The sequence below is a fragment of the Xyrauchen texanus genome, chromosome 3 (genome assembly GCF_025860055.1).
Source record: "Xyrauchen texanus isolate HMW12.3.18 chromosome 3, RBS_HiC_50CHRs, whole genome shotgun sequence".
NCBI lineage: Eukaryota > Metazoa > Chordata > Actinopteri > Cypriniformes > Catostomidae > Xyrauchen > Xyrauchen texanus.
The window spans coordinates 68,212-89,742 of NC_068278.1; the positions used below are offsets into that span (position 1 = coordinate 68,212).

The 21,531-nt window shown below is 41.5% G+C and overlaps 1 protein-coding gene and 1 pseudogene across 2 annotated transcripts in view; both read left to right on the forward strand.

The window, feature by feature from the left end:
* Positions 1-21,531, forward strand: part of LOC127620639 (zinc finger protein 618-like) — a 90,831-nt gene that overhangs the window by 45,805 nt on the left and 23,495 nt on the right. The gene's annotated exons all lie outside the window — the stretch shown is intronic.
* On the forward strand, positions 17,792-20,681 carry LOC127620634 (uncharacterized; annotated as a pseudogene).

The window sequence follows — 21,531 nt, forward strand, 5'->3', positions numbered from 1 at the left end:
CAAATATCCTTGCATATAATGGTGTGAGAATGTGGGCAATTTAACCCTCTGGGGTTGACAGACGCCCCGGCGCATCCTGCTGGATTTTTTCGGCATTATTCCGTCAAATAAAACAATTCAAATTTAAAACAAATATTCTCCTGCAATGTAATCTGTATGAAACAAAGCGATGTACAGTTTCGCCTGGCACAGCTAATTATCCATAATGTGATCACACCCACGGGCAGAGGGCGCTATTCATATGGTAATGTGCTGAGGCGATCAATGCAAATGGCCCCCGACTGTGCCTTAAAAACACCAAGTTCATTCACTTTTCTGTGCGTTTGAAAGATTGCAAGATACACAAGTGATGAAATTCCTGGATAGTGACGAAGAGTTAACATTTTCCTCAGAAGAAGAGTGGGACAAACATTCATATTCTGAAGAGAGATTTGATCCAGCCGAGGATACAATTTCACACGAGTAAATCATTTAGTTTTCATTAGTTGACATTTTACTAGTGGGACTGTTTCCAGACTTGCCAGCCAGGATTCAGAGTATTGAAATTTGAGATGTCCTAATAAGCAAGTTTTTTTTTGTATTTAAATGTTGTTTAGGCTAAAGCAGGCATTTAAATTTATGCTCTATGATATAAATTGATATATAATATACAAATAATATGAATGTTTAGATTATATTTTATCTAGTGTTTATGCTGCCTCATTATCATCAACAAATCTTCTGCTTGCAAATATGTGATCAGGTTAAATGAGTGAAATGCACTTTAAATATGCCCATATTAGAAAATCAGCATATTATAATGATTTCTGAAGGATCATGTGACACTGAAGACTGCAGTGATGATGCTGCGATGTTTTTACTGTGTTTTGGTGAGTAGAAGAGACTTTTAAATGGTAGTGTAGGTCTAAAATTAAGTAAAGTCTTTATGTAAAGAAAATGTATAGTCATATTACTTTTAACTAAAAACTTGATTTTGATCATTGAGTGTTTGTCACATTCCTCATTGATAGGCCCAGGGGGTGGGTCTTTGTCTCCTCAGGTGTGAAATACATCCATACTCATGATAGTTCACGCCTCCTCGCAGATGACCTTTCTAACACTAAAAGTGTCTTATAAAAGTTAAATTACTATATTGTTTTGTATGAATGAATGATCAGGATGGTGCTTACATCATTTTGTAGCAAAAATGCTAGGCTGCAAGATTTCTCAAAAGTCTTTTATGATATGGCCTTATTTCAATGACTTATAAATTGTGTTTTTATAAAAACCATGCATAAACGTTATTTTCTCAAAAATAATCACATATTATTTGAGCCCAGTTTGTGTTGAATACAGTGTTATCAGACTTTTTAATATGATTAATATGTTTTTAAGCAACTGAAAAAACAAATGTCAAGGCATGTCAAAACTTCTCCAGGGACCAAAACACCCTCAGACCCCAGAGGGTTAACGGTTCCCTCCTAAATGTCGCATACCAAATATCCTTACACCACTTACAGAAATAAAGAACATATGGTGTGAAAGTGAAAACATTCCGTTCAGCTTGGTTTTTACAAAGCAAAGAAGAAATATTTACATAATTTGTAGCTGTTGTTTAATTATAATATTATTGATTGTATTAGTTTATTTTTAGTAGACGATTGTGTGTGAAGAAACACAGACATGGATATTTATTAACTCCGATATACAGTACAAAAGTTTATACAGTGATTTGAGTAAACTAATTCTTGGATGTATATTTAGTTAAATTCTTAGAACTGAATAAAACGACATTGGTAGATTTGATAGTATTATCATTGGCATACTTCTGTCTGCTCTGTTCTTTTACATTGATATGATGTTGCCTATTTCTGAGCGTACTTTTTAAGTTTACTTCTATAATTTTCATCAGTCACATATCGAGAACTTGCACTTTGTTTGACATTCTCTCTGTGAACTTCATTGTCTCTATAACGCTTCAGAGTCATTTCAATTTTCTCATGTCATCATTGCTTTTGTATCCCTGCTTTTGCCTCAAGTTTACGACGTGTTGTTAAACTTGCATTGCATTTGTCAAATCTTTTGCAAGTATGAGCACATTCAGAAGAATGTATTATTTTGGAACGCACAACAATTTCATAATGTCACTCATTACGATGAATCAAGTAAATTGCTCTATTGTTTGAGTTTTCGTTGGATGTGCAATATTTGAGCCACTTGTTATGACTGTAGGTAAATATAGGCTTGACAAACAAATCTGCAGCTGCTTGTATTTCCAGTTCAGTTGTCCAGGTCCCAACATATTTTATGTGTGTCTCTTTGATATAATTCTCACATCCACATAAAAAAAAAAAAAAAAAACATGCTTCCTAAGAGAAAGGATATTGGGAATTAAAAATCCTGTATGTCTTAACAGCATGTTTAAACTCTACCCACCGGAGGGGCTCTTGTGTTCCTTAGAATCACATTATCGTTTGAATGCGCATGTGAAAGGACTTTGAACAGAAAAATGTATTCTTTGTGTTAAAGCTACATCTAAAATAGCATGAAATTACTGTGAAACTACTGTGTTTTAGTAACACAAGCCTGCTTTCTTAGCTAAACTTTGTCTTTCTTACTCATTATCGTTTGGATGAGCTTGTGAAATAATTTTGATCGGAAAATGTAAGATTATTTGTGCTAAAGATACATTTTAAAATGTAATGCATACTATTTCATTTAAAATGTTGTTTGTTGAAATAAAACTGTTAAACACATTTATGTTAAAGTTTTTATCATTTTTAAAGTAACTTTGTTGTGCTTGACAACTTAATTCATTTAGTTTAAACACATTTTCTCTGTTAAAAGTACAAATGTAAGACATTCGGTAGAGCTGAAATTAAATGTCTTATCGTGTTTTAGGGTCAAGTACGTTTAGTAATGCACTGGAATGCTAAACTTTTATTTTTTTTAAGCCATTTGTTCATTATCTTTAAAGTGACAATGTTCTTCTTCTTCTTCTTCTTCTTGTTCGTCCATCAAAGTTGATGATGACCATGGCACGTTTGTCATTTTGTTGGGATTTGATGAGTGCGCAGATGGCTGAAGAGGCCAATCCGAGCCCGGAATTCTCTGTGGCACACTGGACAGGTCAGGGAGGATGTAGAGCTCTGAGGTGCAGCCACACACCCTTCCTTGGTAGATTTGCGCTGCTGCCTCTTCAAGATAGCACAGGAGCTTCTCCTACTCTCACAGAGGACTGCACCGTCCTGTACTTTTCTTCTCCAGGCAGGTCGGTCCTGTGCTAGGGATTCCCAGCTTTTCAGGTCGAATCCAAAGCTCTTCAAGGAAGCTTTAAAGGTGTCCTTGTAGCGCTTTTTGGGGCCACCTTGTGCTCGCTTGCCATTCTTCAGCTCGCCAAAGAAGACTTGTTTTGGAAGTCTCACGTAAGACATTCTAGTCACGTGGCCAGTCCATCTAAGCTGTTCCTTCGCAAGCAAGGTGTAGATGCTGGGAATATTTGCCTTGCTGAGGACTTCCGTGTCAGGGATTCTGTCTTGCCACTTGATCCTCAGCAGTTTCCTCAGACAGCTCAAGTGGAGATGATTCAATTTCTTGGCATGGCGCTGGTAAACTGTCCAGGCTTCGCACCCATACAGAAGGGTTGGTAAGACAACAGCCCGGTAGACCTTCAGTTTTGTCTCCTGCTTGATGCCAGTCCTTTCCCATACTGAGTCACGTAGACGTCCAAAGGCTGCACTGGCCTTGACAATCCTGATGTTAACTTCATCGTCTATGTGCACAGCGCGAGACAGTGTACTACCGAGGTAAATAAACTTGTCAACGGCTGAAAGCTTTTGCCCATTCACAAAGATGGTTGGCTCAGTGTAGGGTTTCCCAGGAGCAGGTTGGTATAGGACTTCAGTCTTCTTTGTGCTGATTGTTAGGCCAAAGTTGTTGCAAGCTGAGGAGAGGTGGTCCATACTGTCCTGTAGATCTTTATTTGAGCCAGCAGCCAGAGCACAGTCATCAGCAAACAAAAGTTCTCGAACAATGACTTCCTCCACTCTAGTTTTGGCTTGCATCCTCCGCAGATTGAATAGCCCACCGTCAAAACGGTAGATGAAGTTAACCCCAGTGTTGTGATTCTGGAATGAGTCTTGCAGCATGGCAGAAAACACCATGCTGAAGAGCGTTGGTGCTAAAACGCAGCCTTGCTTCACCCCGTTTGTGATTGGGAAAGGATCAGAGAGTTCTTGCTTGTCTCTGACGCTGGCCATCATGCCATCATGGAGATTGCGCACGATGCCAATGAACTTGTCTGGACACCCATACTTGGCCATGATTTTCCATAGGCCCTCCCGGCTGACTGTGTCGAATGCTTTTGTTAGATCAACGAAAGCCATATATAGATCAACATTTTGTTCTTGGCATTTCTCCTGTAACTGTCGGGCAGTAAATACCATGTCAGTGGTTCCGCGATCTTTTCTGAAACCACACTGACTCTCAGGTAGCAGACCCTGGTCTAGGTGGACAATTAGGCGGTTCAGAAGGATTCTTGCCAAGATTTTGCCAGCGACTGATAGTATGGAGATGCCTCTATGGTTGTCACAGTCCTGCCGATTGCCTTTCCTTTTATATAGATTTATTATAATAGTATCCTTGAACTCCTTGGGAACGGCTTCTAATTTCCACAGAGACTGGAAGAGGTCGGTCAGTTTCTCGACTAAGCGAGGCCCTCCAGCCTTGTAGATTTCTGCTGGAATGGCATCGGACCCTGGAGCTTTGCCTGATGAGAGGAGTGTTATGGCTTTGCTGGTTTCCTCAATAGATGGTAGAACAGCCAGAGACTGGTTTATTTCAACTTGAGGCAGTCTCGCAATTGCCTCCTCATTTATGCATGATGGCCGGTTGTGGACCGCGCTGTAGTGTTTGACCCACCTTGCAAGTATTTTGTCCTTCTCCGTGAGGAGTGTTGTTCTATCTGAATTTAGGAGAGGTGAAGTTCCTGAGTGTTGCGGACCATAGACCTGCTTGAGTGCATAATAGAGGCACTTGGTGTTGTTACTGTCAGCGTAGGATTGAATCTCCTCAGCTTTTGCGCACAGCCAGGCGTCTTGCATGACTCTGAGTCTCTGCTGGACAATCCTGCGAATGTTGAGGAAGGCAGTTTTCTTTAAACTTGAGCTGCTGTCATTCAGATATGCTTTATGCAGGCGGTGTTTTTTGTCAAGGAGTGCTCTGATTTCTGCATCGTTCTCATCAAACCAATCTTGATGTGTACGTAATGGAACACCAAGTGATTCAAGGGCTGTAGAATGCAGCACGGTCTTGAGAGCAGTCCAGTCTGCCTCAGCGTCTGTATGCTCGAAGCTTAGAGACTCCAGGTGATGGTCTAGAGCCTCAACAAAGGCCAGTCTGGTGTGTTCCAGTTGTAGGCGAGTGATGTTAAGACGCTTGACATGTCTTTTTCCTTGTGGGCGTCTGGGAGGCTTAATCCGAATGTTAAGTTTGGAGATGATGAGACGATGGTCAGTCCAACATTCAGCACCACACATTGCCTTGGTCACCCTGACATCGTGCCGGTCGCTCCTCCTCACGATGACATAGTCAATCAAGTGCCAGTGGTGTGAACGAGGATGCATCCATGAAGTTTTCTTGCGCTTTGGTAGTTGGAATATCGTGTTGGTAATGAGCAGGTCAAATTCAGAGCATGTTTTCAGCAGTAGAAGACCGTTGCTGTTACATTTTCCAATGCCATGTGCACCTATGACTCCATTCCATGATTGATGGTCACTTCCAACTCTGGCGTTGAAATCACCCAGTATCAGGAGTTTGTCCGAGCTGGCTGTGGCAGCAATAATGACTTCCAGGTCATTATAAAACTTGGTTTTTATCTCGTCAGAGTTGGTCATGGTAGGGGCATAGGCACTGATGATGGTGGCCGCCTTTTTACCCAATAGGTGGAGCTGTAAGGTCATTAAACGGTCGTTTATCCCCTTGGGTTGGCTTGCCAGTTGGTTGACCAGGTGGTTTTTTACTGCAAAACCAACACCAGCATCACGTCTCTCCTCCTGGCCTCGTCCGCTCCGTAACCTGCACCCACTTCAGTCACTTGTCCAGTATCGGCCAGTCGGGTCTCACTAAGGGCAGCAACATCCACGTTGTATCTTGCTAGCTCTCTGCCCACGAGGGCAGTGCGTCTCTCAGGTCTTTTGATCCAGATGTGTCCATCAAAGTGCGCACATTCCAGGCGCCAACAGTGAGTGGTATCACTTTGGTCTTTTTCATTTTATTTGTTTTTCTTTTTGTTTTTTGACCGCAAGTATGGGATCCCGCCAGCTGCAGTAGGCAGGCCAGGATGTTTTGAAGCAGACAATGTTTAGGGTACCTTTTCTAACCCTTTCCTCACTACGGAGGTGAGCAGTGCGATCCTGAATAGGGCTGCTCAGTCACTCAGGGTGCTGCCGGACTTCGCTGCTGCTTCGGTCCAGTGAGGGAACGACCAATATCCTGAGCCGCCTGCGTGCAGGTTTGCGGCTACAGCTTCCAGCATATCCGTGCCTGCTGCTTCGTCGCTCACCCATCGCCACAGGACTTGGATAATGACGATGGTAAAAAAGTGCCATGACTTGCGCAGAGAACTTGGATTTAAGTGAGGGTGATTTGCGCAGCATTCAACCTCACTCTCTCGACCAGCCGCATCTGTACCCAGTGGCAAGACATAGTCAAGACGACTGGAGATGGTCCTGGTTGCAGTGGAAGGTCCAAAGACCCGTTTTGGTGGAATTTCCTCCACCAAGGGTTCCACACGCCCAGGCTCAGACAAGCTGAGTTTTCCGGGTTAGTTAACCGCCGCCCGGGGTTCGACGTTGGCAGCTGCTGACTGTACCGACTCACCAGGGATGTTGAGCCTGGTGTGCGCCTACGGTAGCAGCTAGAGGGCCGGGCCAGATGGAACAAGCCTGAGGCACAACTAGCTGGTCAGACCCAATCACATTTATCTTTAAAGTGACAATGTTAGAGATGTGTTGGACAACATAAACACATTTTCTACTCTTTTGTTAAAAATGTAAGACTTTTAAATATAAATATATATAAACATAAATATAACACGAAATGTTGCATTTTAGTAACATAGACCTGTTTGTTAAACTTTTGTCTTTCTTAACCCCTTTTATTAATTATCTGTAAAATTGAACATCTGAATGAGTTTGCTTCAGTCAATATCAACTGTTTTAGAAAAACATTTTCACGCTTTGTTAAAAAAAAGTCTTATACCAAGCATTATTTTGACACCTCAGATTTGTCACCAAGCATTGTATCCCATTAAAGACACTACATTTAAACACATTTTAAATGTAATACTACTTTTTGTCTTACAATAATAATAAAAATAAAATGATCCCACACGCATTACTTTATCTTGTTTTTGAAAAACCCCTTGATGATTACATCAATGAATTATTTAATCAATCACAATTTTTTTTGTGTTAAGCCATGCATTATTTTGTCATCTCAGTTTTCCAATAAGCATTGTACACCATTAAAGATAAATAATTTTTACTGGTATATACACAGATGGTCTCAGCTACAGCACAGGAATATCATAACAGCTGACAAAACACGTCATACCATATCCTGTACAACAGCCGGTGGGAGGGAGGGAGGGTGCAAAGGTCAAATGTACACCTTTTAGGTCATAAATCATAGGTCATCAATCAAATTGACATTCGGTGTATAATATTTACTACTGTCCTGAAACTTGAGCACCTTCAGGGCATTATGCCGATGACACAAAGAGTTTCATAACGATATGCCAATACGTTTGTAAAATACAATATTTTGAATTAAAATTAAAAATGGCCAAAATTGGTATAGTTCGACACTGTATGCCCGACAGATTCTAAAGAGTCAAGTTTTATGATTTTAGGACAAATCTTTCAGAAGTAATAAGCAAAAATAGAATTTATTTTATATCTCCTGACCCGTCAGGGGCACCGCACCAAAACCTGAGGGTTTCCTCATGGCATGATGGCTATGACACATACATAGTTTCGTCACAATCTGTCAAAGCATTGTGGAGATACATTTAAAAGTTTTTTTGTCCTGAGTGTCTCCCAGATGACGCACACCAATTTTTGTGCAAATTGGACGTACAGCCTAGGACGAGTTCGAAGTAGGTTTTTCTAGAAATTCAAAATTACGGAAAATCTAGTGGGAGAAAATTTAAACCATTGAATGCATTCAACCCGGCATGAGCTCTGGAATCAGGGAAAATTGTTTTGTCTCTAGGACATGCAGTTCAAAATATATGCATAAACATAAAGCATAAACACGAGTGAAACGCTGAACTTGGCGCAAGAGTGTTTGAGATAAAAGACTGCAAATTTGCTTTGGTATCACTTTATACTGTGCTCTACCTGTGTGCAAAATGTTATAACTTTCCCAAGAACATTCTATGGGCTGCCATATGAACCAAATACAGAAGAAGCAGCGATACCGGTGTCAAGCGAATTATCGGTGCCATTAGCAGCAAAAGAAGCTTTGTGACATATTTTTGGTTAGAGTCCGATAAACCACATTTGAGGAGTTAGAAAAAGTAAAATTTCAATCATAAAAAAAGCCATTTATTTAAAAACAAAATCTAAAAATAGCTAGTTCTTAGAATTTTTGACCAGTATGTAACTGAAACTTTTCAGGTTGTATCTGGGCATGATGGTTATCATGCAGGAAAGCGTTCAAAAGTTATAAGCCAAAATATAAATTTTTCTATCTCCTGATGAATAAGAGGCAGTGCGGCAAAACGCTGCAGGTTACCTCAGGGTCTAATGGTGATGACACATACCAAGTTTCGTCCCAATCCCTCAAATTGCTGAGATATAGCCATTTGGGGTGCTCTACGTCGAATTTGTTTGCACGTTATTCAAGAACTGTTGCCTAATCAACTTAAATTCCGTATATTTTTGTCAGCCTGGTCTGAAGATGATCTGATTACATTTTCATGCAAATCGGTCTAATGTTATAGGAGTTCGAAAAAGTAGATTTTTCGAAAAATTATAAATGAGAAAAAGACGGAAAAGTACAACATACGATCAGAGAATTTTTATTCTAGCACTTATCATTCAAAAATTATTAGCATAAATGTGTGAAATTTTGGGCTGTTGGTTGCGTTCGTGTGTTTGAGTTGGACTCCAAATTTACTCCAGTTATTGTTCAGACTGTCCTCTCTGTATGAAATACATTTCACAACTTTCTATAGGGTTGTATGGGCTGCCTTTGACTCAATGGTGGAAGAAGTAGAAGAAAAACAACAATAATGATTACAATAAGTGTCTATGCACTTTCAGTGCTTGGCCCTTAATAGAACACTACAAACACAATAGGTGCCCATGCACCTTCGGAGCTTGGCCCCTAAAAAGAACACCAACAAACACAATAGTTGCCTATGCACCTTTGGTGCTTGGCCCCTATAGATAAAATGCTCTACTGGTTTTAAATCATAACTATAATACTAAATTTTAGGGCTGTCAATCGATTACATTTTTTTAATCAAATTAATTACGTGGTGTCCCGATTAATCACATATACAAATATTTGCAGAGAAAGCCCCTCATATAACAATAATTCAATATATGATGATGAAATAATTAAACATAGTTATCTTTAAAAATTAAATGTGTATATATAATATAGAAAATGTTCAGATAATTAAAATGCATTACATTCTTGTGGCAGAAGAGTTGATAAGACAATACAAAAAGCAGTTTTAGAATACAATGTATTGTTTGCTTCCATATTATTGAACATAAGCCAATCATTGGCATACAGTTCACAGCAATCCATTTCGCCAGTGAATTTGTCAATCAGTTTGACAACCGTGCAAGACGGTACAATTATTTCTAAAACAGGACAATAGGTACAGTAAAGGACAGTGCTGCGTCGACCAGTACACAGTTCTGGTGTGGAATAAAGTGCAAAAAGATATTACAATATAATAATAAATGCTGTAAAATGTAAACATAACACAGCTGATGGCTTTGCAGCATGTGGTGTAAATGTCTGGGATTTGAGGGAAGAGAGACCCCAATAATCTTCATTTGTCCTCGCTGTCCACTGCAGGGTCTTGCAATCTGAGCCTGTGCAATTCCCATACCAGGTAATGATACAGTTGCTCAGGATACTCTCGATAGTCCCTCTTTAGAATGTGATGAGGATGAGGGGTGGGAGATGTGCTTTTCTCAGCCTTCACAGATAGTAGAGATGCTGCTGGGCTTTCTTGGCTATTGAGCTGGTGTTGAGGGGCCAGGTGAGGTTCTCCGCTAGGTGAACACCCAAGGAATTTGGTGCTTTTGACGATCTCCTCAGAGGAGCCATCAGTGTTCAAGGGACAGTCAACAACCAGCTCTTTTGTTTTATCCATGTTCAGAGAACGGTTTTTGCTTCTTGAAGCATTTCATGATGATGGGTGTGATTGAGATGGAACACCTAGTCATTGAGGCTGGACACAGAAGACTTCTTCGGCACGGGGATGATGGTGCTGCTCTTGAAGCATGTTGGAATGATGGCGCTGCTCGGGAGATGTTGATGTCAGTGAGAACATCCACCAGCTGGTCTGCACATACTCTGAGCACATGGCCAGGAATGTTGTCTGGTCCAGGAGCCTTCCGTGGGTTGACTCTGCGTAGAGTTTTCCTCACATCAGCCATGGTAAGACGCAGCAACTGGTTGTTGGGAGGAGGGGTGGTCTTCCTCTCCACCACATCATAGAAGTTGAGAAGAGCGTAGAAGTTGTTTAGCACATATAGAAGGGTGTAATTAGTGATGGCCTAAAAGCACTTCCACTTGCACCATGTGTCACTGGTCCTGGAAGTGGCTGTGGATTCTCTGGGCATGTGCATGCTTTGCCTCTCTGATGGCCCGGGACAGATTGGCCCTCGCTGTTGTTATTGCCACCTTGTCGCCTTCAGCGCACGCACCTCTGCGGTCATCCACGGCTTCTGGTTGTAGCGTTTAGTGATGGTCTTGGAGACAGTGATGTCATCAATGCACTTTGTGATGTAGCTGGACACTGATGCCATGTACTTCTCCGATTTGATGGAGTCACCATTGGTTGCAGCCTCCCTGATCATGTTACTGTCAGTGCTCTCAAAACAGTCCTGAAGAGCAGAGATGGCTCCTGCTGGCCAGGTTTTCAACTGCTTCAGAACCGGTTTAGAGCATCTGATGAGCAGTCTGTATGCTGGGATTAGCATAACAGATATGTGGTCTGTTTAGCCGAGGTGGGGGCAGGGCTCCGCCAGGTACATTTGTGTAAACAAGATCCAACACACTTGCCCCTCTCGTTGCAAAGTCCACATGTTCTTGGAATTCAGAGATTTGAGATTTGCATGGTTGAAATCTCTGGCGATGACAAACAGTCCATCAGGGTGTGCATTCTGCAGTTAGCTAATTGCCCCATTGTTCACAAAGTGCCTCCTTAGCATTAGCACTGGGGGGAATGTACACTCTGACTTCAAGGACAGTGGTTAATTCCCGTGGTAAATAGAATGGTCTACATCTAACAGTCAAAACTAGCACAGAGCTATTGCACCATTCCATGTTGATAAACACAAGCCACCACCGCGAGCCTTACCACACAGAGCTGCATTTCTGGTGGTACGAAATGAAGTGAGCCCATCTTGTCGACTGGCAGCATCTGGAACGCTGAGCCACGTCTCTGTGGAAAAAAAGACGCAGCAGTCTCCAAACTCATTCCGAGTAGTCCGCTGGTGTTGGATGCAATTTATTGTCCAGGGAGCAGGATGAATGGGATGGCATGGGTTTGTTTTTAGCCTAGCACGGACCCCCGCCTGCTTGCCAAGCTTTCACTTCCTCACTCACCACTTATGACATCCCTTCCTCTGTCCTCCGGCATCAGGTGACTGAGGACTGGCGGCCTGGTCCCCGCAGCAAGCAGAGTTTGCCTAGCTTCTCCTGCAGATCATCATGAAGATCATCATGCAGGTTGGTTGTTGGATGCTTTCTATACTGTAGCAGTGTTTGACGATAGTAGACATGAACACCGATTTCTCCGATGTCCATGTGCCATTCAAATTTAAAGAAAAGTCAGGCTAAGAAACAAAAATATTACCATTTTGGATCTTGAGCGTCCGCTGTGTGCTATTGCCACAGCACCATCTTTGATGCATACCGATGAAAAATAAAATCAACAATCATCGCAGAAACTGCTAAGACTGGCCACTGTAATGTCAAATGTAATATTCTCTGTACTACTTCTAATAATAATAATTATAATAACGAGCCTTTTTTTTTGCATCAATTTACTCATTAAATGTTTTAATGACCAAGCTCCTTACTTCGATTTTCCATTGGAACACATATTGATTAGTAATTGCTAATTGTTTTAGTTATTTTTTATTTATTTTTTTAAAAGGTGTTCACTGGTATTGTAAAGCAGCATGCAAGTAGATGCAGAACAAAATTCTGCCTGTTGTTTTTATGGATTCATAAATCACAGCAAAATGGGTTGACTGCAGGTTGCTTTGCCATTTTTTTGATTTCCATCATAAAATGTAATCTCACAATTTAAGGGCTCAGTGCTCGCCTGGATGCTGCCCTGGGTTTCTAATTTTAGCCAATTCTTTCGGGATTTCTTTTTTGTATAATTCAATTATGCTTTTCAATACCTCCTATTCTGCCCTCGCAATACGACGTCTGCTTTGTACAGCTAGACAGATAGTCAACAGCAAAATGAAGAAGAGAAACTCCAGAAGTCTTGTTGAGGATTGATGTTGTATCTTTTTTACTCTTTTCTTCCTCAGTTTTATTTCTCAAGTTTTTCTCCATTTAAGTCTGTAAGACTGAAAGAATAAACAGAAAATAAACATTACAAAAGTGTAACGTCTGTGGTCTTTACACAATAAAATATAAAGTTACCCAGTAACTCAGTAAGTTTACACAGTATTCTCTTGTTATGTAAAACACTTTTACACAAGCTACAGATGTTCTTAATGTAGAGAAATTAAACAAATATCTGCAGTATCACCAACTCACTGCTACATGCATAATCCATATGAATTAACATATGTAAACAAACCCACTAATTAACCTGAGGCGAAGCGCCGAGGCTGATAAACAGTGCGTCAGCAAAGCAAAAGGCTTCAAACCCGAGCGTAACTCGAGAAAACCGGAACAATCACAAACGTAATAAAATACACTACTGAAAGTAAACATGTACATCACACAGTATTTCACAATGCTGACGTGTAATTACTTACAGACAAAGATCTGACCAAGCTCTGTAATGAAGCAAACTCGTGAATGATTTCCGCACTGATGCACGAACAGGTCCGTCCCTCAAACGGGTCCGACTAGGAAATATGACTCAATGCCGCAGGGCGGAACACCTCCTAGTTATTATATTTTAATTCAGAAATCATTATCATATAAATTGAAAAGGCTTTTAGTTGCCCACTCGTTCACATGAAATTTGAACACAATTTAACACACACACAATTTAAAATGAAAGAACAAAAACAAAAGAAATTAAATTCTGAAGAATATTTTTTTTTTATTATCTTTTTTTATGTGAGCTACAAATAAGAACATGGCAGTGCTGTTTGATGTCAGTGTGATCTGGTTCAAGGAAACTGGGTCTTTCAGTCTAATGTTCTCCCATTAAATCCTGAAATAGCCAAAGAAAGATAAAAAATCATAAAAAATCATATCCACATCTCCCCGCAGCTTTGTTGGTTTTCTAAATGAATATGTGTAGAGACCTGTGCACACTCGACTCTTCCTGGCTCTTTTCTTGATGGATCGTAATTAAAGAGGCAGTAACCACACACTTTAGTCATCTCCTTTCCTGACAAAAATCTGAAAACACTATTTCTGCTGCAGAATTTCAATCGATGTGTGTTGAAGTCTGCTGGGTGTTTTTGACATTTATGTAAAGACACAACCATCCTATCAGCTTTTTATTTTTTTTATTTGCATTCAAAATCCCTGCTTTATTTCAATTTGTGTTTTTAATTTTAGTACAGGATGTAGGGCTGTACGATTCCATAAATGTTTGACTCTGATTCCTGGTTTTAGAGTTGATTGAATAAGTAGACTCATAACCAGAGCACTCTAAAACATTTGGACAGGACTAGTTTTCTCTGAAGAGGTTAGGTAATTGTGTTTCACAGACATACTTTGTGATTTTAATCCCTTCCAAGTCCCTTCCTTAGTAAAAATTTCAGAGCAAATGTGCCCACTGTTTTTCGGCTAACTCAACATCTGTGATTGCTGATATAAAATTTTCACAATGCTGCTTCTCATGTATTTTGACCTAAATATCGCTAAGATCGTTAATAATCGTTAAGATCAATCTTCTGCCTCCTGTGCACCTTTCAATGTGGATGTTGAATATTTGCCATCCAATGAATAAGAAAATAAGATGAACAAGGAGAGCCAAATTATGGAAACTGCTAAGACTGGCCACTGTAATATCAACATCAGTTAAGATACCACCTTAATAATTTCTCAGCTAAAAACTAAATGTTATAATTATATCATTCACAGATATATCTTGTTTTATTTCAGTGGGTTTACTATAAGCAGCCACTTTTACAAACTCATGTCAAATTTATATAATTTATAATGTATAATTAATAATATATAATAATAATAAATAATATATTAATTATTTAAAATATTTTTTTTAAATAAGTAATTTTACATTCAAACAAACAAAAAAAAAAGTTTTATCACCTAAATTAATTCTTCAAAACAGACACTCCCTCCTCTGTATAAACACGGAGATCTTTAGTCCTCTCTGAATCGGTACATAAAATCACAGATGTCGGTTGATTTAATAATTGTAACTCAAACTTAGTTTAGAAAAGGAATCCCATCCAAATAGGGCTTAAAGCAGTATTTACAGGTGAAACTCGAAAAATTAGAATATCGTGCAAAAGTTCATTAATTTCAGTAATTCAACTTAAAAGGTGAAACTAATATATTATATAGACTCATTACAAGCAAAGTAAGATATTTCAAGCCTTTATTTGATATAATTTTGATGATTATGGCTTACAGCTTATGAAAACCCCAAATTCAGAATCTCAGAAAATTAGAATATTACATGAAATCAATAAGAAAAAAGGATTTTAAATACAGAAATGCCGGCCCTCTGAAAAGTATAATCATGCATATGTACTCAGTACTTGGTTTGGGCCCCTTTTGCATTAATTACTGCCTCAATGCGGCGTGGCATGGATGCTATCAGCCTGTGGCACTGCTGAGGTGTTATGGAAGACCAAGGTGCTTCAATAGCGGCCTTCAGCTCTTCTGCATTGTTTGGTCTCATGTCTCTCATCTTTCTCTTGGCAATGCCCCATAGATTCTCTATGGGGTTCAGGTCAAGCGAGTTTGCTGGCCAATCAAGCACAATAATACCATGGTCATTGAACCAGGTTTTGGTACTTTTGGCAGTGTGGGCAGGTGCCAAGTCCTGCTGGAAAATGAAGTCAGCATCTCCATAAAGCTTGTCTGCTGAAGGAAGCATGAAGTGCTCTAAAATGTCCCGGTAGACGGCTGCGTTGACTCTGGACTTAATAAAGCACAGTGGACCAACACCAGCCGATGACATGGCTCCCCAAACCAACACAGACTGTGGAAACTTCACACTGGACTTCAAGCATCTTGGATTGTGTGCCTCTCCATTCTTCCTCCAGACTCTGGGACCTTGGTTTCCAAATGAGATGCAAAATTTGCTCTCATCAGAAAAGAGGACTTTGGACCACTGAGCAACAGACCAGTTCTTTTTTTCTTTAGCCCAGGTAAGACGTTTGACATTTGAAGCCCATGTCCAGGACCCGTCTGTGTGTGGTGGCTCTTGATGCAGTAACTCCAGCCTCAGTCCACTCCTTGTGAAGCTCCCCCACACATTTGAATGGCCTTTTCCTGACAATCCTCTCCAGGCTACGGTCATCCCTGCTGCTTGTGCACCTTTTTCTTCCACACTTTTCCCTTCCACTTAACTTTCTATTAATGTGCTTTGATACAGCACTTTGAGAACATCCAACTTCTTTTGCAATTACCTTTTGAGGCTTTCCCTCCTTGTGGAGGGTGTCAATGATGGTTTTCTGCACAACTGTCAGGTCAGCAGTCTTCCCCATGATTGTGAATTCAACTGAACCAGACTGAGAGACCATTTAAAGGCTCAGGAACCCTTTGCAGGTGTTTAGCTGATTAGAGTGTGACACTTTGAGCCTTCAATACTGAACCTTTTCACAATATTCAAATTTTCTGAGATTCTGAATTTGGGGTTTTCATAAGCTGTAAGCCATAATCATCAAAATTATATCAAATAAAGGCTTGAAATATCTTACTTTGCTTGTAATGAGTCTATATAATATATTAGTTTCACCTTTTAAGTTGAATTACTGAAATTAATGAACTTTTGCACGATATTCTAATTTTTCGAGTTTCACCTGTATACTATGTATAATAGCATAAATGAGAGAAGATCTTTACGTTTTTTATTAATAGGTATATTCTAAAAATAACTATGGGTTAATATGCACATCCTAATGCTTGATGATCAGTCAACTACTGCAAATATGTAAAAGCACCCTTTATTGTGATAGTTCTTGTTACAAACCTTTCAGAGTACAATAAGAACTTTGTAAGACATGAATTGCCCCGAATTGGTTGTAGAAGATTTGAGCATTACATCTATGCTGGATTTAACTCATAAGAACCAATTTCTCATTTTCTATTTTTCTCTCAATTTTTGGGTGTCTGCGCACATGCTCCTCATTGTATGTGGGTGCATTTATAGGTGACCCAGAGTTGATTCCCACGTCCCATCATCTCCCTATTGTATCCCATGGCTTCTCTACTCTCCTGTTAATTAAATGCAAAAACCCATAATAAATTCATAATTAGTGGTTTTATAATGATGTTTCTTCGTGTTAGAGAAACCATAATGTTATGTGAACAAGGTAACATTGTAGAATGTCCTACATTTAGAGGAGCCAGATATCAGCACATGCATTGCAGAGTATACAAAGGAATAATTTACCTAAAAATTATAATTCTCTCATCATATGCTGAACCTTAAATGGTCTCAAATTGTTTGACATTTTCTTCTGCGGAACACGAAGATATTTTGAAGGAGACATTTTTTATATCCATACAATGCAAGTCAATGGGATACAACACTTTCAAGCTTCAAAAAGCACTTGCAGTAAAGGCTGCATAAAGGTAATCTATATGACTCAAGTATTTTAATCTTTGTTTCCTGAAGTGATACTATTGGTTTTGGTTGAGAAACCGATCAAAATGTAACTTTATTCACTATAAATCTTTTCATTTACAGTCTCCTTGGCACGATCATGAGAAAAGCTCGATTTCACGTGCTCCACACATGTCAATCTACAAGATAAAATTAAAGTTAATTAAAAGTTAATGTTGTGGATTGTGGGATATTTCGGACCTATGATGGCATTTTAGTGCCACATAAAAAAAAATCTAACATTTCAAGAATAAAGTCATAATATTTTGAGAATAGAGTAAAAATTACAAGAATAAAATATTTTAATAATTTTTTATTATTATATTATATTATTATAAATTATTTATGGAGGAGCAGAACCCGGAGCCAACCCACAGTGTCCAGAACCTCCAAACTTTGCATGCTTCACCTAGCAGACCATCGGAACATCGCCGGGTTGCTAGGCCTGCCGCACACAAGGGGACTGAGTGGGGCCAGTTTTATGAGGATGTTGATGCTACCCTTGAAGCATCATCAAGTGGAGAAGTGGATCAGCGACTCCAGTTGATGTGCACTTTGATCATCAGCATCAGTGCTGAAAGATTTGGCATTAAACAACCAAAAGCCAGCAGCACAGCTAGGCCAAACCGGTGCGAGATTAAGATCACCCAGCTCAGGAAAGAACTACGGTCTCTAAAGCAGCAGTTCAGGAAGGCAAGAGAAGAGGACAGACCAGCCCTCTCAGAGCTCCGGAACATCATACGACAAAAGCTTCTCACTCCGACGCGCAGAGTGGAAAAGCAGCCGGGAGAGGGCTCGCAAGCGGACTGCCTTCAGAGCAAATCTCTTTGGATTCACTAAACAGCTGCTTGGGCAGAAGCGGAGCGGGACACTCACATGCCCAGAAGAGGAAATCAACCGACACCTCAGTGACACCTACAGTGACCATAGGAGAAAGGAAGACCTGACCCCCCTTGGAGAGCTAATTACACCACCAGACCCATCCATCCAGTATAACAACAAAGAGCCAACACTGGCAGAAGTCCGGTATATAGTCAGATCGGCGCAGACAAGTGCAGCTCCAGGGCCAAGTAGAGTGCCATACAAAGTATACAAGCATTGCCCGAGACTCCTGCAGAGGCTATGGAGAGGGTAGTATGGCGGAGGGGAAAGGTAGCCAAGCAGTGGAGGCATGCAGAAGGTGTTTGGATACCAAAGGAGGAGAATGCGAGTGACATCACGCAGTTCCGCACCATCTCGCTGCTAAGTGTGGAAGGCAAAGTCTTTTTCAAGATCCTTGCAAACCGGCTTACTGAGTACCTCCTGAGGAATTTCTATATAGACATCGCAGTGCAGAAGGGAGGCGTTCCAGGCGTGCCAGGCTGTATAGAGCATACAGGAGTGGTCACCCAGTTGATCTGTGAAGCAAAGGAAAACCAAGGTGACCTGTTAGTCCTCTGGCTTGACCTTGTGAATGCTTACAGATCCATTCCGCATAAGCTGGTGACAAAAACCTTGGCAGCATACCATGTCCGAGAGAAGATCCAAGAACTCATCCGGGACTACTACGGCAGCTCCATTTTAAGATTCACCTCCTTGACAATAACATCAGCATGGCATCGCCTAGAGAAAGGCATCATTACTGGTTGTACCATTTCAGTGATGTTGTTCGCCCTGGTAATGAATATGCTCGTCAAGTCAGCAGAAGTGGAATTCAGGGGCCCCTTGTCCAGATCTGGTATTCGCCAACCTCCTATACGAGCATTCATGGATGATCTGACGGTCACATCAACTTCAGTGACAGGATGCCGCTGGCTCCTTCGCGGGCTGGAGAGGTTCATCACGTGGGCAAGGATGGCTTTCAAGCCAGCCAAATCCAGGTCCTTGGTCCTGAGGAAGGGGATAGTGGTCGATAAGTATCGCTTCCACCTGGAGGGATTCCTAGTTCCATCAGTGTCCGAGAAGCCCGTGAAGAGCCTGGGGAAGATATTCAACGGAACCCTGAGAGACACCCCGGCTCTCAGCGGCTCTCAGAAATCCTGGCTGTCAGCAGTGGACAAGTCAGGACTCCCAGGGAAGTTCAAAGCATGGATCTATCAACGCAGAATCCTGCCAAGACTCCTTTGGCCACTGCTGATATACGAAGTCCCGATAACCACCGTGGAGAGCTTTGAGCGAAACATCAGCCAGTTCCTTCGCAGGTGGCTGGGCCTGCCGAAGAGCCTTAGCAGTATTGCTCTATATGGGCACACAAACAAGCTGCAGCTTGCCTTCACCGGCCTAACAGAGGAGTTTAAAGTCACCAGAGCCAGGGAGGTCCTACTTTACAGGGACTCATCTGACTGCAGAGTCTCCTCTGCAGGCATCACAGTGAGAACTGGAAGGAAGTGGTGGGCTCAGGAGGCAGTTGAGCAGGCAGAAGCAAGGCTGAGACATGGTGTCTTGGTAGGTTCTGTGGCAGTCGGACGAGCAGGGCTTGGTAGTCATACAAGACCCGCTATGACAAAGCGCAGGGGAGTGAGAGACGGCGGCTGGTTCAGGAGGAGATTCGTGCTGAGGTAGAGGAGGAGCGCCACAGTAAGACAGTGGCCATACGTCAGTAGGGAGCTTGGACGACCTGGGACCATGCATCTACAAGAAAGATCACCTGGACAGAAATTTGGAAGTCAGAACCAGCGAGACTCAAATTTCTGATTCAGTCGGTATACAATGTCCTACCAAGCCCATCCAATCTGCATACTTGGGGTCTTGTGGAAACTCCAGCATGCCCACTGTGCCTGGCAAGAGGTTCTCTAGAGCACATCCTGAGCTGCTGCCCGAAAGCCCTGGGAGAGGGGAGGTACACATGGTGCCATGACCAGATGTTGAAGGCAGTAGCGGATACCATTTGCACAGGAATACGACAGAGCAAACAGCAGCTCCCAGCAAGTCACAACATCGCCTTTGTCGGGGCAGGGGAGAACACGCAGGCAGAGGGGAAGTCCTCAACAGGGTTGCTAGCCACGGCTCCTGACTGGCAGCTGAAAGTGGACCAGAGCACATTGAGAAAACAAGACTCAGGCCAAACGTGATATTAACATCTGACTCCTCAAAGCAAGTAGCGATCTTGGAACTTACAGTCCCCTGGGAAGACCGCATAGAGGAAGCCCATGAGCGGAAGAGGGCCAAATACCTTGAGCTGCTAGAGGCCTGTAGAGGGAATGGATGGAAGGCCCGCTGTGAGCCTATCGAGGTGGGCTGCATGGGATTTCCAGGGCAGTCTCTGCACCGGGCACTCAGGCTCCTTGGCATCAGAGGGTTGCAGGAAAGAAAAGCCACCAGGAACATCATTGAAGCTGTGGAAAAAGCTTCAAGGTGGTTGTGGGTCAAGAGTGGGGATCCATGGTGTAGCGTGCCACTTGGACACAAGCTGGGGACTGATCATCCCCGGTTGGGTCACCCAGGTGAGGGTGTCTGATGATTAGACCCGAAACACCCAACAACCCTGGGTTCATCACTGATGATGTGTCCAAGCCGCATCATCTACATACAGAATGTTGTATTGGACAACAGCAAAGTGGAGCATCTGGGTCTTTACATACAGTAAACACCACTAACCAGGGAGATTACATTGACTGAGCAATTTCTTGTCAAGTTTGCAGAGATGAATTTGAGGGAAGTTTTTTCAAGCTCTCTAATCATGAAAAAGGTGTGCATTAGTAGAGGTGTTTTCAATCTGTTGGCGCCTGTCAAGGGAGCCCGAGATACAGGATTGCACTCAAGTGAAGCGAAAAATTATTTGAACTGCTGTAAATTATATAATAGGGTCATTACATTGTGCAGATCCACTAAACAGTTGCGCAACTTTTGCTCTTGGTATTTCGGTGCAAAAACCTGTGTATTATTCACTAACCACCCACAGTCAGCACTGAAATTGCACTGCGTCTTGAATATTAAATAGTCATCGTCATTCCTTCCAGCGCAAACACGCCTCCTTTCTATGTAATTCTGTGTATTGCCTGGTGCGATTTAGATTTGCGCTATAACCACAAATAAAAGTAAAAAATTAAAAGTACATTTTTATTTAAGAAATGTTTGTGAACATTTTCAACCCATCATATCTGCAGTAATTCATCAAACACTGATCAAATGATGGAGAAGATTGGTATAGTTTGACATATCCAGATGTGCTTTGTAGATGGCTTGGGAGTCTGGATCACAGTGTATATGTACAGTCCAGGCAGCGGTCTGTGGCATCGTCCACTGTATAACCGCATTTGCGCTGTTGGCTGATCTGTATAATTCCTTTACAGTGCTATGAAAAAGTT